At 38.9% G+C, this 19065-nt stretch overlaps 1 long non-coding RNA gene across 2 annotated transcripts; it reads left to right on the top strand.

Moving 5' to 3' along the window:
* Window positions 1-1642: 1642 nt before the first annotated feature.
* LOC116549179 lies at window positions 1643-13241 on the top strand. Of its 2 annotated transcripts, XR_004267737.1 has the most exons (5): window positions 1643-2084; window positions 2393-2972; window positions 5497-5574; window positions 7881-7945; window positions 12515-13241. It is a non-coding gene; the product is annotated as an uncharacterized LOC116549179 (long non-coding RNA). The 2 variants fall into 2 exon arrangements; XR_004267736.1 differs by lacking the exons at window positions 1643-2084; window positions 2393-2972 and having other exon boundaries at window positions 4923-5574.
* The last annotated feature ends 5824 nt before the right edge of the window (window positions 13242-19065 follow it).

Genomic DNA, 19065 nt, shown 5'->3' with positions numbered 1-19065 from the left:
AGGTGAAATGGATGGGACTGACCCCCTATGCAAATATTGAACACTTCAGGTTTCTAATTAAAGATGTCATTCATTACAGCCTACCCAGGGAAAAAGTTGCAGGTGAGCTCATAAGAAAGGAGCTAAGCTTATACTTTTCTTTAGATCTAAATTTGAGCAAGTGTAAGATTTGTCTGGTTCCTAGGGAAAATGTAATGCCACTTACTTCTCAATCAACATGGGGTAGTTGTTACATTTTCGCTTTTTAGAACAAAGTATGTGTATAGAAGTGATGATAGGTGCATCCTTGTTAATGTATGGTTTCTTTCATTTTTTACAAGCTGCACTTGATTTCCTAAGACAGAACCACATTTTAAAATTTCCACATAAATTTTTGCAGTCTTATTTATTTGTATATTTTCTTCACATTCACCTATGAATGTTTCCTAACTTAGAAGCCCCTAGGGGTCTGTGTTTAAATATACTGCCTTCAGTGACCCGAAAAGACCACGGTGCAGAAAAAGTCTAATCTTTTTATTGCTGTTCATTTGTTTGTGGTAGCTTAAGACCAAAAAGAAATTTGAGGGTGGAGCAGATTGGCACTCACAGTCATAGCTGACTACTTTTCTTTCTTTCTTTCTTTTTTTTTTTTTTTGAGATGGAGTCTTACTCTGTAACCCAGGCTGGAGTACAATGGAGCAGTCTTGGCTCACTGCAACCTCTGTCTCCCAGATTCAAGCAATTCTCCTGCCTCAACTTCCCAAGTACCTGAGACTATAGGTGCCTGCCATCACACCCAGCTAATTTTTGTATTTTTAGTAGAGACAGGGTTTCACTATATTGGCCAAGCTGGTCTTGAACTTCTGACCTCATGATCCACCTGCCTTGGCCTCCCAAAGTGCTGGGATTACAGGTGTGAGCCACCATGCCTGGCCAACTAACTACTATTAAAGAAAAATTATTCAATGATATTTTTTGAAGCACAGTAAAGAAGAATTTATTCAGAACCATCAAGATAGGTACAGGAATGACTGTAATGGTGTCTTACAGTAGGGGAGAGAGATTGGACTTAACTTCCAACACAGCCTGGGCAAGTGGGAATTTATAACCAAGGAGCAGGGTGGGGGTCTGTGGTTGGAAAATTGCTAGGAGGAAATATCAAGGCTAAAGGGGATTCTGGCTAAATCAACCCAGCAGGATTCTTGCTGAAGACAGGCTAGCTTGTTCAGACATCACCTGGGGCAGAGTGGAAGACAAAGAACCTGATCAGATATCAAGGATGATCAGATTATTGAATATGGGGGTTCTGGTGAAACTGACTTAGCAGAGTTCTTTTGCTAAAACTGGATTTTACAAGGAATTGCACAGATGGGCCTAAGAGAAAGTTCAGAAACCTGATTAAAGAATCTTTGTTGACCGGGCACGGTGGATCAAGCCTGTAATCCCAGCTTGGGAGGCCCAGGCAGGTGAATCACCCGAGGTCAGGAGTTTGAGACCAGCCTGGCCAAGATGGTGAAACCCTGTCTCTAATAAAAATACAAAAAATTAACCAGGCATGTTGGTGGGCACCTGTTAATCCCAGCTACTTGGGAGGCTGAGGCAAGATAATTGTTTGAACCTGGGAGGCAGAGGTTGCTGTGAGCTGAGATCACGCCGTTGCACTCCAGCCTGGACAACAAGAACAAAACTCTTGTCTCAGGAAAAAAAAAAAAAAAAAAAGGAATCTTTGTCAGTGCCTATGGTGCCATTTCCCCACCCATTCTTTTGACATTTTCTTCAGCTTATGTAAGCCACTGTGCAAAGCAGTTTCAAGCCTCCCTAATTCTAAGTGGATGTTTGCTGTGAAGTCCCTCTTATAAAGGCATTCTGGCATTACGGCCACTGAGGACTGCCCAAATAATGTGTCAGTAAGTTAGCCACTTTAGTTGTCTGAGGAACTGATTTATTCTGTTGGAAACATAAAAGTACTTTCAGCCAAAGCCCCGTCTTCAGGATCCTCAAGATAGTGAAATTCTGCTTTGGCATCATACCCTTTCATCTCTATTTTTGGATTTTTGATTTGCTGGATGGTGTTTCTATCTGGCTTAATCACTTTACTTAAAAAGGTAAGAAAAGGGCGGGGCGCGGTGGCTTACGCCTGTAATCCCAGTACTTTGGGAGGCCAAGGCGGGTGGATCACGAGGTCAAGAGATCAAGACCATCCTGGTCAACATGGGGAAACCCCGTCTCTACTAAAAATACAAAAAATTAGCTGGGCATGGTGGCGCGTGCCTGTAATCCCAGCTACTCAGGAGGCTGAGGCAGGAGAATTGCCTGAACCCAGGAGGCAGAGGTTGCGGTGAGCCGAGATCGCGCCATTGCACTCCAGCCTGGGTAACAAGAGCGAAACTCCATCTCAAAAAAAAAAAAAAAGGTAAGAAAAGCACATGGAATTTTACCCTAGTTTTAGTGCAGGTCTGCCCTGAGACCAAGGCAAGAGTGGAGCTTTCCCCACACCCCTCACTTTAGAGGGATCTGGTTTGAACTCCCCTACGAGCTTCACCCTCCCATGAGCTGCAGAGTCGGCGGGTCAAGGAGACACACCCACCTAGGTCCACACCCCCATGCTCCCTACTCCCCAGCCCCTGGCTTGAACACACACAGATCAAGTTTTGAAACACAAATTTCAAGTATGAGTAGTCCCAAGCCCACATGCAGGGCTTCATGCAGGTTTCTTTCCTGGATCTGCCCTCCCAAAGACTGACTTTGCTGCTTCTGTGCATAGCACTGGGCCTGTGGTGTGCCCAGGGAATGGCTACTGGCTGGGGTGTTCAACTTGTGAATTCGGAAAGGCAGGTTGAGAAAATTCCATCTGAAGACTTTGGGTTTAGAGCTCCCTCGTAACTTAGAGATGGTTTTTTAAAAGGACTCAGGTGTTCATCTTTGGTTCAGAAAATATGATCTTGTACCTAAACTTCTCCCATGTTGCCATCACAGCCTCAAGTGTCATATTGGTAAGTAACCTTATGGTCATAAGTTGTATCTTTATTAACAATGACTTACTCCAGGTGCTAACCTCAGTTCTTTTGAAACAGAACATCTGATCTTGTGATATTAAAGCTTCTTTAATTTATGATGTTAAAGCTGCTTCCTTTACTAAGCAAGTGACTTTTCAAATTGAAGATTTATAATTAAATGCAAAGATGGTAAATTAAATCATGCCACTGGTATGAATACTTTTATGTTAGGCTTAGGAATAATCTTTTTATGCTTTTATTTAAAGTGTTTATAATATTCAAAAGAGTTTGCCATATTAGACTATCTTACAGATGTCCTATGATTCCATTTTTTTAAAACATGTAATTGACATGATTTCACATTTTAAAAAGTAAGAATGTGAGCAAATGTGTAAGTGGCATAATATTTAAGAGAAATGGATTTATCAATTTTATTAATTAAATTGTGATTTATGAGAGCCTTTGAAGTGCTGTGGAGCATTTCAGAAATAATGGCCAGGTACAGCGGCTCATGCCTGTGATCACAGCACTTTGGTAGCCCAAAGTGGGGGAATCACGAGGCCAAGAGATGGAGACCATCCTGCCCAACATGGTGAAATCCTGTCTCTACTAAAAATACAAAAATTAGCCAGGCATGGTGGCATGGGCCTTTAATCCCAGCTACTTGGGAGACTGAGGCAGGAGAATTGCTTGAACCCAGGAGGTGGAGGTGGCAGTGAGCCGAGATTGCACCAATGCACTCCAACCCGACAACAAAGCAAGACTCTGTCTCAAAAATAAAAAAATAAAATAAAATAAATAAGATTGTGAGCTTGCTTGGTCAGGCATTTGAAATGCTAAAAATAAATATATTAAGCACATTAATACAGTTTAAAATATTTAAGGGGGTTTGCTGGGTACAAAAATCAATATTAGAAAGCAATGGTACTTCTATACTTCACCAACAAGAAAATAAAACGGTCCTCACATAAATGAATTCTTGGTATACAACAAAGTTGCACTGCAGGGCAGTGGGAGTAAAATGCCTTTCCAATAACTGGTGCTAGGATGATTGTGTACCATGCTGGAAAAAGATGAAATTGAACTCCTAATTCACACAAAAGTCAATTCCAGGTGAATATGTGATCTAATATGTTACAAATTGTTAAGTTATCCAATGATTAATATAGGAGAATAGCTTCATGACCTGGGGGGTGGTGAAGGGTTTCTTAAATGAGACACAAAAAACACTAAGCATAAAAGGAAAGATTAGTACAATGAATTACATGTAAACAAACACTTCCATTCAACAACAAAAAAATGCCATTAAAAGAACAAAAATACAAGCCATTTGCAACTTATGTAACCAGCTAACAGCAACAAAACTTGTTTCCAATCATATAAACAAATTGATAATTTGGTAAGAAATTTGATTTTTAAAAAAGGCAGAAACCTCAATTAAAAATAGGCAAATGACTTGATTATGCATTTCGCAGTACAGAAAATCCGAATGCCTACTAAACATGGAAAAGTGTTCTTCATATAATTAATACAGAGACATGCTAATTAAAATAATAAGATGTCATGGAGTACCTACTACATTAGCACACTTTTTAGAGTTTCATAATATCAAATATTGATGAAGAGGTCTACTTTTTGGTGGGAATGTACTGTGATTTGTACAGTCAGCTTGTTTTTGTTGTTTTGTTTTTTGAAACAGGGTCTCACTCCATCGCCCAGGCTGGAATGCAGTGGCACAATCTCAGCTCACTTGCAACCTCCACCTCCCAGGTTCAAGCAATTCTTCCACCTAAGTTTCCCAAGTAGCTGGGACTACAGGAGCATGCCACCATGCCTGGCTAATTTTTGTATTTTTAGTAGGGATGGGGTTTCACAGTGTTGGCCAGGCTGGTCTTGAATTTCTGGACTCAAGCAATCTGCCTCCTTCAGCCTCCGAAAGTGCTGGGATTACAGATGTAAGCCACCACACTTGACCTGGACAGTCACTTTGGAAAACAATTTGTGATTATTTTACTGTGCTGCTTGAAGGAAGCATCACCCCTCTGGGAATCAGGATCTTTAGACGTAATTCCCCAAATGGGTCACTGGGAGTGATGGTGAGACATTCCAACTTCCACTTAGTTCCCAGATCCACGTATCCTGGGAATACAACACCATATACAGTGGCAGATGCCTTAAGGTCTATTCCGTAACCTGAGGATAGCGCCCTGTCTTTTGCAGGGTGCCTTCTGCGAGCTGGCTCTTTCGCTGTACCTTCCAGAGGTGCTTTCACTACTCTTTCATGATGGCAGTTTCCAGATGGTGCATGATCCATAGCCACAAGCTCAATGCCATACCTTCATTGCTATGAAAGCAGTCCTGTGGTTCAAAGATAGTATTAGGTGCCATCCCAGGTCAGTCGGTCGTACACTTTATGAGCTTGCACACAGTGTTGACAGCTGAGGCACCACAGGCAGTAAAAGTAAAAACATATCTGGAATATGTGTCAATCCCACTGAAGATAAAATGTTTTCTTTTTCAGAGTTGAATGGAACTGTTATAAACAATAGGCCACTAAATAACTGGTTGGTCACCTGAAGGAAGAATACCAATAAGAGGAGTAAGTTCTAGGGATGTGATATACAGCACAGTGACTATAACTGATGCTGTATTTTATAATTGAAATTTGCTTTCAAGATTGCTAAGATCTAGTTAAGCATTTTTCTACCATAAAAAGGTAACTACATGAAATGATAGATGTATTAATTGGCTTGATTTTGATAATCATTACACAATGTATATGTACATCAAATCTTCACACGTACACCTTAGATACATAACATTTTTATGTGTCACTTATACTTCTATAAGGCTGAGGGGAAAAAGAAGGAATGATACCATATTAAGAATTCAGGAATGATCTTTATTGCTGGAAGGTTAGACATTTAGCAGCAACAGCAGGTAGATCAGCCATGGTGAGAGGGAGTTTATATCATAGGAGCCAAGCTTCAGAGCTGCTTGGAACACCGCAGGAACCTGCTTCAGAGTTCTTTTTTCTCTTGGCCCAAGTCAAAATTAGCAGTTTTCCAAATTATTCCAACAGTTTGTTGAAGCAGTATTCCCAAGTAAATTATATATTTTGCCTCCAAAATGGCCTATAAAGGAAGGTGTGAAGTATAGCAACTTGTCCTTTACCTTGGAAGGGATGTCTCAGCATATTCCAAAGTGTTGACACCTAAAAATGTTATTGAAGTGTGTGACTGCTGAATCTTTGTGTGTTTGTCTTCCTTCATTTAGATTACATGTCTTAACAAGATGTCCAGAATAATTGCCATTTCTTGCTCCTGAGGTCCAAATAACATGATGTCAAGTAAAGTTCTGTGGGATGTTCAGATGGCCCAGAATCCTTTGCACTATCATGGCAGAGATCTAGAGAAATGACATAGTGCTTGGACAAGACCATGAGTGTACACTGTTATCTACACCATGTGTGTTTCTCGTCCTTCTGATTGATAGAGAGTAAAATGGAAGCAGATCAATAGCCACTAACCACACCAAAGGCAATGTTAATCTGCTATAGTAAAGATGCCACATCGAATACAGCAGATATAATTGAGGTTTCTACTTGGATATGTTTGTAGTAGTTCAATGTCACATGCTCTGATTCACCTGATTTTCTAGGGGCCGGCATGGTGAATTATATGGGGTTATAATGAAATCCACCACCCCTATATCCTTTAAATTTCTGAGGGTGACGGTAAACTCTGCCGTGTCACTCCTGGGATGTTATATTGCTTTTGATTTATAGTATTGGTGGTGGGCTGATAATGTAGTTTCAGGGTCTTCTACTTGCCATTCCTATTACAATAGCTCTTACTTTATTAGTCAATGAATTAATATGGAGGTTCTGTAAAATCCTCATGTGTCTGTTCCAATTATATATTCAGAAACTGGGAAAATGATCTCTGTGTGAATCTGTAGAGCAGAGGACACATATGTGCAGCTAGGACTCCATTAATTACTTGACCCTCATATACTTTTGCTCTACCAAGAAGTCCATGAATATGCTTTTGTTCTTTGGGTATCAGCATCAATTCAGACCCTCTATCTAACAGTCCTCATAAAAGCTATGTATTCCCATTTCCAGAGCATGGTGCCCTAATGTATAGCCATAGACCTTTTGGGGAATAGCCAGGGGAATCACTACTGTATACGTTTGTCCTGGTATTGTGGGGTTCTTCTTCATGTGGACCTGACCTCTCTTTCAGTCAAGAGGAGTGTTCTGCAGCGGGTTTGAAAACTACCTTAGGTTTGGAAACTGAGCAAGGAATCCTGACTTCTACTGGAGTAGCTGACCATAGTCTTCAGCTCATCTACCCTTGGTTTTCTTTTGATTTTATATATTTTGAGCAATATTCTTGAGGCTACATATCTATCTAACCCCTTAGAACATTCTATTATATTTTTAAAAATGAACTATTCAATTTATATGAATTTGTAGATTATGAAAAACTAATCTACACTGGTGGAATAAATCAGAACAATGATTGCTTCTGTGGCTGGGGACTTACTGGGGCATAAGGCATCCTTTGGAGATCAAAATGAGCTTGCTTCTTTTTTTATTTTTAAATTGGCAAATTAAAATTGTATACATTTACGGTGTACAACATAATGTTTTGAAATATGAGTGCATTATAAAATGGCCAAGTCAAGCTAATTAATAAATGCATTGCCTCACATATAGTTTATTTGTGGTGATAACACTTAACATCTACTCTGTTAGCAATTTTCAAATATATAATACGTTGTTATTAACTATCGTTATCTTATTGTACAATACATCTCTTGAACTTACTCTTCCTGACTGGCTGAAATTTTGTATTCTTTGTCCCAGATCTCCTCATTCCTCAGCCCTCTCCATGCTAGTTCCTGATAATCACCATTCTACTCTCTGCTTCTGCGAGTTCAGCTTTCAAAAATTCCACATACAGGTATGATCATGTGGTATTTGTGTTTCTTTGTTTCTGGCTTATTTCACTTAGCATAATGTCTTCCATTTTCATCCATGTTGTGGCAAAGTTCCTTCTTTTTTAAGGCTGAATAACATTCCAGTTTGTGTGTGTGTGTGTGCAGGTATATACATACCATATTTTCCTTTTTAATGTTTTATTTCATTTTCAATTGACACACAATCACACATATTATTTATGGAGTATAACAAGATGTTTTGATACATGTGTACATTGTGAAATGATCAAATCAGGTTAAGTAGCATATCCATCACCTTACATATCTATCTTTTTTTTGTTGTGAGAAGATTCACAATTCTCTCTTTTAGCTTTTTTGAAATATGCAATATATTATTGCTAACCATGGTCACTCTGTTGTGCAGTAGAACGCCAGAACCTATTCCTCCTATCTAGCTGTAACATTATACCTGTTGACGAACCTCTCCCCATCCCCACTCCTCCTCACTACCCTCCCAGCCTATGGGAACCATTATTCAACTTCTATGAGATCAACTTTTTTGGATTTCACATATGAGTGAGGTCAGGCAATATTTGTCTTTCTGTCCTTGGTTTATTTCACCTAACATAATCCTCTGGGTTTATCCATGTTGTGCCAAATGACAGGATTTTATTCTTTTTTTATGGTAGAATAGTATTCCATTGTGTGTACCAATATACCACATTTTATTTATCTATTCTTTTGTTGGTAGACACTTAGGTTGCTTGCATATCTTGGTTATTGTTATTAATGCTGCAATCAACATGGGAGTGCAGATTAGCTCCTCGACATACTGATTTCATTGCCTTTGGATATAAATCTTTCATCTTTTTGATAACAGCCATTCTAAGAAATTTGAGTATTTCAATACAAAATTTTAGGGATTGCTGGCTCATATGGTAGCTCTATTTTTAATTTTTTGAGAATTAAAAAATGTTCATAATGGCTGTACTAATTTATGTTCCCACAATATATAGGGGTTCCCTTTTCCCCACATCCTCACTAACTTATCTTTCATCTTTTTGATTAAAGCCATTCTAAGAAATGTGAGGTGATCTCTTATTGTGAGTTCAATGTGCTGATGATGAGTGGATTAGTGATATTGAGTATTTTTTAATGTGTCTATTGGCCATGTGTATGACTTTTTTAATGACAAATGACTGTTCAGGTTCTTTATCTATTTTTAAATTGGATTATTTGTGTTTTTTTAAATATTGAGTTTTTTGAGGTGTTTTTTAGCATCTATTGTTTGAGTTCCTTATATGTTTTGCATATTAACCCCTTGTCAAATGCATGGTGTGCAAATATTTTCTTCCATTCTGTAGGCTGTCTCTCCAAAGTGTTGATCTTTTCTTTACTGTGCAGAAGCTTTCCAGTATGATGTATTCTCATTGATCTGTTTTTGCTTTTGTTCCCCCTGCTTTGGTGGTTATAGCCAAAAGATTATTGCCCAGACCAATTTTGTGGAGCTTTCTCTTCTGGTATCTTCTAGTAGTTTTACAGTTTCAGGCCATATGTTTAAGTCCTTAGTGCACTTTTTTTTTTTTTTTTGAGTATTTTTATTTATTTTATTTATTTTTTTTCCCTATGTATTTATTTTATTGCATTTTAGGTTTTGGGGTACATGTGAAGAACATGCAAAATTGTTGCATAGGTACACACGTGGCAGTGTGATTTGCTGCCTTCCTCCCCATCACCTACATCTGGCATTTCTCCCCTTGCTATCTCTCCCCAGCTCCCCACCCCCCACCGTCCCTCCCCTATTTCCCCCCAACTGACCCCAGTGTGTAGTGCTTCCCTCCCTGTGTCCATGTGTTCTCATTGTTCAACACCTGCCTATGAGTGAGAACATGCAGTGTTTGATCTTCTGCTCTTCTGTCAGTTTGCTGAGAATGATGGTTTCCAGGTTCATCCATGTCCCTACAAAGGACCCAAACTCATTGTTTTTGATGGCTGCATGATATTTTGTATATGGTGTGAGATAAGGATCTAATTTAATTATTGTGCATGTAGGTATGCAGATTTCCCAAAACCATTTGCTGACGAGACAGTTCATTCCTCATTGTGTGTTCTTGGCTTGGCATCTTTGTCCAAAATCAATTGACAGTAAATGTGTGAATCTATTTCTTGGCTCTCCATTCTGTTCCAATGGTCTAAGTATCTGTTTTAATGCCAGTACCATGATGTTTTGATTATTACAGCTTTGTAGTATATCTTGAAATCAGGTAATGTGATGCCTCCAGCTTTGTTCTTTTTGCTCAGGATTGCTTTGGCTATTTGGAGTCTTTTGTGGTTGCATATTAATTTTAGGAATGTTTTTTCTATTCCTCTGAAAAATGTCATTGGAATTTTGATAGGAATTTCACTGAATTTTTAATTCACTTTGGGTAGTATGAATATTTTAACTATATTAATTCTTCTAATCCAGGAACACGAGGTATCATTCCATTTACTTGTGTCTCCTTCAGTTTTTTTCATCATGTTTAATAGTTTTCAGTGTACATATTTTTCACCTTCTTGACTAAATTTACTATTTTATTTTTTGATGCTATTGTAGATGGAATTGTATTCTTAATTTCTTTTTCAGATATCTCATTATTAATATATAGAAACACTACTAATTTTTGTATGTTGATTTTGTATCCTGCAATTTACTGAAAAATTTTTTTTGTTTTAATAGCTTTTTCTTGGTGTCTTTAGGGTTTTTAAATTTAACATATAGTTAAATTTAACATATAGTTAAATTTAATAGTTCACATATAGTTAACATAAAGTTAAAGACAATGTTAACTTTATGATTTGAATGCCTTTTATTTCTTTCTCTTGCCTAATTTCTCTGGCTAGGACTTTTAACTATTCCACAGAGTTTCTGGTGGTCAGGAATCTGAGGGTGGTTTTGCTGGTTCACTGATGGTGGTAACATGCTACTGTGTGGCCTCTGGGATCCTATCATCTCCATGACTACTAGGAACCCTAGTTCTGAAACAGCATCTCTTATCATCAACTCTGATCTACAGAGGAGAGCCACCAGACCTGAATGACACTGTTGGCCTCTATCAGCAATTTCCTTATTGCCTTCATATATAGAGTCCTCCATGCGCATTCAAAAATCCTATTTAGTTGATAAGTTTCCAGTTTCACATAGTAGACCCTATTTAGCATGCATACTTTGCTGGGCCTTTCAATCCCTTCCTCCAGTCTGCCTGGCAACTCTGACACCTCCACTTGATTTAATATGGGCCATTGCTCTTAATATCTTCTGAAGTCCATCCCAGCTAGAACTAAAAATAATGGCTTGATAGTTTATTTTCATTTCACCCATATATTTCACTCAACTTTCTTCTGGGTTAGGATTCAGCTGGAGTGATGTGTGATCCCGAGCTCTGATTGGTGTTTCAATTCTTCCCATACGATTGGGGTTAATACAAAGTGCATGAGATTATTATAATCAGCTCAGAAAAAAGAATGGTGGACACAAGAAGAGATCAGAAAGTACGCAGAAGAGGAACAGACCCGGGAACAAATAGCTTAAACTTACTAAAGAGCTAGCATGAAGTCCTGTTTTTCAGGAAGAGATGTCTATATAAGGCCAATGTGAGGTTCATTTTCAGACAATTTATTAATGTTAATTGAGAGCTTTTTGTTTGTTTCAAATACTATAGCCATATTTTTCCCGTCTGAACCCAATAAACAGCTAGTAAAAGTAGCCAACATGGACAAAAATTAACACAGAAAAGGCCTGTGGTCATATTTAACACATTAACTATTCAGCATTGAGACTATATCCATTTCTATTTTCTGCCAGAAAATTAGCAGCAATTAAAACTATAACTTTTTTCTTATTTCCATATAGGCCAGAGGTTAAAATAGAAAGTTAAATAACATGAATGACATGGCAAATGACCCAGCAAGTGTTTGACCGAGATAAGCTTTAACACTTCTGTTAAAATATTGAAAAATTGTCACTTCCTTGTTAGAGCTGAAAATAGCCAGCTCTTACAAATTGTTCTTCCTGATGCAAATCCATGTTAAGCTTTGTATTATTAACACAAATCACTCAAAACAATTACAAATGGGACTTAGGGTGAATTGTGTAAAAAATAATACTAGATTGTTGATAAAGCATTTAATCCAGTTTAAATGAATGCTTTACCCAAAGAGAGCTGACTTGAGGTTTTTCTCCTTTCCTTCTATAAATTCAAGGCTTACATAAAAATTCAATTTAATAAATATGTATTAGGCAGCTGCTAAGTAAAAATTCAGTGACTAGGTGTTCCCAGGACCACAAATGTGAAGAAGATGTAGTGAATACTACATAAATTACAATGTAATTGTGGTAATAAATATTAAAGATGTATAATTTATTACAATGGAAGGCAGCATAGAAACTGACTATTCAGTGAAGGGGTGGATTACTTTTAACATGTGTGATGGAAAAGGAATTTATAAAAGAAATGATATTTGGGGTAGGCTTAGAAGTCTGTGCACCATTTCAGAGGTTGGTGATGGGCCTATAGGATGATTATTCTGGAAAAGGGTCTTTCACCAAACAGGTCATGGAGAACTGAAAGCTCATGGTGTGTTCAGAGAACAACCAGCAGAGGAGAGGAGGAAAGAAGAGAAGGAAGGAAGAAGATCAAGCTGAAATGGTACTACAGGGACTCTCAATGTTCCATTAAGCCAAAGAGTGTGGGACAGGAGAGTAATTCAATTCAGTATGTATTTTGAATTGATGACTGATGATAGTGACTAAGGAGAATTAGAAAGTAGAGGCAGTTAGACTAGTTCAGTGGCAGTGGAAATAGTCTAGGTGAGAGATGAGGTCACATTTCAAAGGCCTTGAAGAAATGGACACCTTTGGCAGAGATACAATGTTGTCTCCCAATGTCTGTTTGTTGCTTCTTGTTTTACTTATAACCTCCTGACCTTTCACTAGGTTCATCTCCATTAAGAAGAAAGATTAATCCCTGCCTCCCTTGCAGTTAGATGGGGTCATGTGTCTAAGGTCTGGTTAGCAGATATAAATGGCAGCAGTATGTGCAACTTCTGTGGAATGACCCTAAAGAAGGAGATTGACTTTTCTTTATCTTTTCTCCTTTCTGATGGTTGGAGGATGGACATGGTGGCTAGATCTGGAGCAACCATTTGGGCTATGAGGCAAGTTCAAGATGTGAGAAGGACACTGTCTCCCTGACACCTTGGTTTACCATACAGCACCTGGGCTGATTCTCTCTGTAACTTTACCTGAGAGAAATAAACTTCTGTCTTGTATAAGCCATTGTTATGGGCTGTTTCTGCCATTTTTAGCTGATCCTAATCCTAATTTTTACATTATCTATCCATAAGCTATGAAGAACCTCGGAAAGCTTTAAGCAGGGGAATGAAATTATGAATATCATCTATTGCAAGAGATTCTCTGCTCACCATGTCTTGAAAGAACTGGAGAGATGCAATGCTTCAGGAAGCGACACACCTTAGGAGGCCACTGCAGCCAGCTGGTTTGAGAGGGGACCTGGATGGAAATAAGGCAGTGGGAATGGGCTGTCATTCTGTGAAGATGCCCACAGCCCTTTGACAACTCCCACATTTTTGCTCTTACTATTCCTTCTGATTAGAAAGATCTCACCATCAGACCTACTGAGTCCTGAAATCATCTTCAGCATTCTCACAGAGTTTTGTTTTCCCACAAACGTTTGTCCACTCATATTTGTTCCTGCTATCAATGCTCTCTCAAACACACATATAAATCTGATGGAGTTTTTCCTAGTTAAACTCCTTGGGTGGACAAAGCACTCCAAGAGCTAACCATCATGGAGCACTTACCGTGCACTGGGAAGATCGTTAAGCCCTTTATATGCATTGTCTCATTGACTCCTCTAAGCATCTCTGTGAGGGGAGTAGCTTCTTTCCAAGAACGCTGGACTTCCCTCAGAAGCCACATTCTCTCCTGGCTATCCTACATAGGCAAAGGGGAATGTTGTTGTTGATAGTGATATTTCTGCCTTGGCGCTTCTCAGGTGCCTATTGGGAAGGTGGTTACCCTAGAGCTGGAGGCTTCCAAAAGGAGAAGTTAACACCCACTGTCTTTAGATTGTGTTAGCCATAATTCTCAACAACAACAAATAAACTCTATGTCTTTTATATATTTAAATCACTGATCCAACTCAACAGATATTTACCAAATACCAATTTTGAAATTTACATCCCACCACTTATTTTGATGAAGAAAATGAAAAATACAACAGTTTTATTTTCTTTTTCCATAGATTAGCCAGTTGTTCTAATACCATTTACTGAAGAAATAATAGTACTTATTTCCCTCTCTGGTTTGCAATACCATATTAATAATTTATTTTAAAATAATTTTCACCTATGGGTGTATCTTTTGGAATTTTATAAACTCAAATTATTCCCTGGAAATATAACCTTGCAATTATGTGGAGCTTTTTAAAATCTTTTCTTTTTTCTTTTTTATTTTTTTAGACAAGGTCTCACTGTGTCACCCAGGCTGGAGTGCAGTAGAGCAAATTCTAGCTCACTGTAACCTTGAGCTCCCGGGCTCAAGCAGTCCTCCAACCTCCCTGCCACAGCCTCCCAAGTAGGTAGGACTGCTGATGTGGGCCATCATGCATGGCTAATTTTAAAAAAAATTATATATATATATAAACAGGGTCTTGAACTCCCGGCCTCAAGCAGTCTTCCCACCTTGGCCTCCCAAAGTGTGGGATTACATGCATGAGTCACCATGCCTGACTTTATTTATTTTGGAATAATTATAGACTCACAGGAAGTTGCACAAATAGCTCAGAGTCCTGTGTACCCTTCCCTGCAATGGTGACATCTTACATAACTGTACAATATCAAAAGTTGATACAAAAATACAAAAATTGATATTAGCAAATTACTGTTAAATAAGCTACACCTATTTGATTTTTCACCATTAATAAAAGCACTCCTTCACTATTATGGATGTGTGAATAGTTCTATGCAATTTTATTCAAATATTTAGATTCATGTAACCACCACCACAATCAAGAAACAGAATGATTCCATTACATACTTCTTCATATTTGCACCTGGCCCTCACCTTCTTCCACCTCTCCCCCAACTTCTCTGTGTCCTGGCCATCACTAAACTGTCTCCATCTCGATCCTTTTGCCATTTCAAGAATGCTTTATAAATGGAATCATTACTGTACAGAATTTTTTGAGAGTGACATTTTCTGCTGAGCATGTTGGGGCTTGAAGTCCATCTAGGTTGTTGCATGCATCAGTTGTTTATGTTTTTTGGCTAGGCGTGGTGTTTCAGGCCTGTAATCCCAGCATTTTGGGAGGCTGGGGCAGGCAGATCACCTGAGACCAAGAGTTTGAGACCAGCCTGGGCAACAAGGGGAAACCCCATCTCTACTAAAAATACAAGTAATTAGCCGGTGTGGTGGCTTGCACCTGTGGTCCCAGCTACTTGTGAGGCTGAGGCAGAAAAATCACTTGAACCCAGGAGTCAGAGGTTGCAGTGAGCTGAGATTTTGCCACTGCACTCCAGCCTGGGCCACAAAGTGAGACCCTATCTCAAAAAGAAAAAAAAAAAAAAAAAAAGTAGTTAATGTTTTTTGCATTAGGAAGTAGCTTTCTGTTGTATGGATTTGGCAGTTCATTCAACCATTTCACCAATTGAAGAAAATTTGGGTTGTTTGCAATATTTTGCTATTATGAATAAAATGGCTATGTATATTGGTGTATAGATTTTGGTGTAAGTTTTCATTTCTCTGGGATAAATTCCTAAGAGTGCAACTTCCAGGTGATATAGCAAGTACATGCTTTTCTTTATAAGAAATTGCCAAATTATTTTCCAGAGTAGCTATGCCACTTTACATTTGTCCCAGCAATGTATGAGAGATACTGTTTCTCTGTATTCTTGGCAGCATTTAATATTATCACTACTTTAAAAAATTGTGATAAAATTCACACACCATAAAATAGACCCTTTAAAAGTGTATAATTCAGCTGTTTTTAGTATGAAAAGCTGTGTATCCATGACCATTATCTAATTCCAGAATACTTTAATCATCCCACAAACAAAACCATATCCATATCCCCCATTCCCTGTCCCTCCTCTCATCCCCTAGCAGCCACCAGTAGACTCTCTGTCTCTATAGATTTGCCTATTCTGGACATTTCATGAAAATGGAATTATAATATGTGACCTTTTCTATTAATGTTATTTTTAATTTTAGTTGTTCTAATAGGAGTGTAGTGATATCTGACTGTGGTTTTAATTTGTATTTCCTTAGTGACTAATAGTGTTGAACATCTTTTCATGTGCTTACATGCCATCCCTCTTTCCCTTTTGGTGAAATATTTGTTCATATCTTTTGCCTAACATAAAAGTCCAAAAAAGGAGCTTAATACATATAAGGATGAGATTGTCATATTCAAGCTAGAATGCAATGAAGCGGCATCTTTAAACTGTGAAAGGGAAGGTACAAAAGGAACAAACAGTATTTCAGTTCTGACCCTCCACAGTCAGAGCTGGTTAAGCACACTCTGTAAGGTTGGTGTCTGTCCTTATGGCTGATGCTGGCACTGTGGGGATGGCTGTCACTGATGCAGGGAAGAAAGATGGATGCCAAGAGGATGAGGGAGCAAGAATAAGCCAGAGCTCACAGGGCAAACTGGGACCATGGCAGCTCCCACTGCCTCGGGTCTTGGTGTGGGTGTCCTGCAGAATCTGAGATCCTTCATGAAGGAGCTAAACACATGCCTGGGCCAGCAGTCAGAAAAGGTGAAGGAGGATCTGGGGAAGGTGGAGCAATTGAAGGCCTGGGTGCTGTGTTACACCAACAAGGAGATCCAAAAAAAATGACAATGTGCATAAGCTACAAAAATGTCTCCTGCTTCATTTCCTTCTAATCTCACATGAGAATCTCCTCTGTGACACTTCCTAATCAGAAATACACACTGAGGGGAATTTGGGGAAATTTAATTGAGCCCCACACTCACAAGTAATATTTCAGCTTATTTTTGCAACATTTTAATAAAGTGGGCATGGTGATAAAGATATCTGAAAGGGGCCAAGCATGTTGGCTCATTCCTCTAATCCCAGCACTTTGAGAAGCCAAGGTAAGATGATTGCATAAGCCCAGGATTTCAAAACCAGTCTAGGCAACATAGTGAGATCTTGTCTCTACACAAAATTTTTTTAAAAATTATCTGGATGTGATGACATACCCCTGTAGTCCCAGGTACTTGGAGGCTGAGACAGGAGAATTGCTTGAGCCCAGAAGGTCGAGGTTGCAGTGAGCCATGATTGCACCACTGCACTCCAGCCTGGGTGACAGAGCGAGATTCTGTCAGAAAGAAAGAAGGAAGGAAGGAAGGAAGGAAGGAAGGAAGGAAGGAAGGAAGGAAGGGAGGGAGGGAGGGAGGGAGGGGAGAGGGAAGGGAGGGAGGGAAAGAGAGAGATGGAAGGAGAGAGAGAAAGAGAAAGAAAGAGAGAAAGGGAGAAAGAAGAAAGAAAAAGAAAGAAAGAAAAAGAAAGAAAGAATGAAAGAAAGAAAGAGAAAGAAAGAAAGAAAAGAAAAGAAAAAGAAAAAGAGAAAGAAAGAAAAAGAACGAAGGAAAGAAAGAAAAAAAAGAAAGAAAAAGAAAGAAGAAAAAGAAGAAAGAAAGAAAAAGAAAGAAGAAAGAAAGTCTGAAAACCATCTGGAAAAAACAGCATGCGTATCTGGTAGCTTTAGATCTGGTTTATTGTGGTAACCATGCCCTAGAGGAGTTTCAACTGTACTTACTGGAGAATATTATCTGACTGGATCCCAGCAGAAAACAAGTCTTTCCCAGATGGAATTTTGACAAAAATCTATTAAATGTACACAGATGAGGGCAGAGTGAAGCAAAGCAAGAAGGAAAATTGGGGCATCAGAAGAAGCAACAGTAGGAAGTCGTTCCCTCCCAGAGCCCTGTGCAATTTGGAGCCAAGAGGAATGGTGGTGTGCAGGGACCCTGCTAGTGTCAGAACCTTGGTGTCACCTTGAAAGGGTAGAGAAATGCCCTGACCCAGCCTCATCCTGCCCTCTGAACTCCTGCCAAAGCCTCCCAAGTCTCCAAGCAGCAGATGTAATGGCTGAAAATGGATCTAGGAAAACAGAAAATAGTTAGTGCAGAGTGACAGCTAATTCAGCCAAACTTCTTGCTGTTTTACCAAAAGAACCTGAGTTATGACAATAAATAAGCTGATGTAGGGGGTATATTTCCTGTGAAACTTGCTTTTTTTCACTGAAGCTAAACCATATTCATCATTTTGACAATTACCATTAATTTTTATTTTTTTTTCTAAAATGGAACATTGCCCTATAAATTATTTTCATAACAAAGAGTGACTCAACTTTCGATAAAAGTGATGTATGGAAATCTGCCATATTCTCACTCATAAATTACTCATAAATTTTCTCTGTGTTAGTCAACTTCTCTAAGTGTTCTGAGTCACAATAACTCATAGTCAGGCATTGAAAATACAAGTCAACTATTCTAAAGGTGAAAGTGTACAATGAGTTAATATGGCATTCATGTAATCACATAAGAAAGCCATCAGCTCAACATAGTCAAAGCACTAACTGCACTTAGTTCAAAAAGTTGGTGGTCTTAAAACTCTTGCAGTCAATACTAAAACAAAACACTCTCCAAGTGCACTCTTGCTCTTAAGAATAAATTTGAAAAGCTGGACCTGTAATCCCAGCACTTTGGGAGGCTGAGGTAGGTGGATTGCTTGAGCTGAGGTGACCAGCCTGGGCAACATGTTGAAACCGTGTCTCTACAAAGAAAACATAAAAATTTACCAGATATGGTGGCATGTACCTGTAGTCCCAGCTACCCAGGAGGCTGGGGTGGGAGGATCACTTGAGCCTGGGAGGTGGAGGTTGCAGTGGGCTAAGATTGCGCCACTACACTGCAGTCTGGGTGACAGAGCAAGACCCTGTCTCCCCCTCTTAAAAAAAAAAATTAAAATGTCCAGCATAGATCTCTGGCTATTTACTTGGAATATATTTGAGCTTCATCCTCCATTTCCTTCCTTCCTTCCTTCCTTCCTTCCTTCCTTCCTTCCTTCCTTC

Source organism: Sapajus apella, unplaced genomic scaffold (assembly GCF_009761245.1).
Source record: "Sapajus apella isolate SASKATOON/1434 unplaced genomic scaffold, GSC_monkey_1.0 scaffold6, whole genome shotgun sequence".
NCBI lineage: Eukaryota > Metazoa > Chordata > Mammalia > Primates > Cebidae > Sapajus > Sapajus apella.
This window is presented reverse-complemented; position numbering and strand designations above follow the sequence as displayed.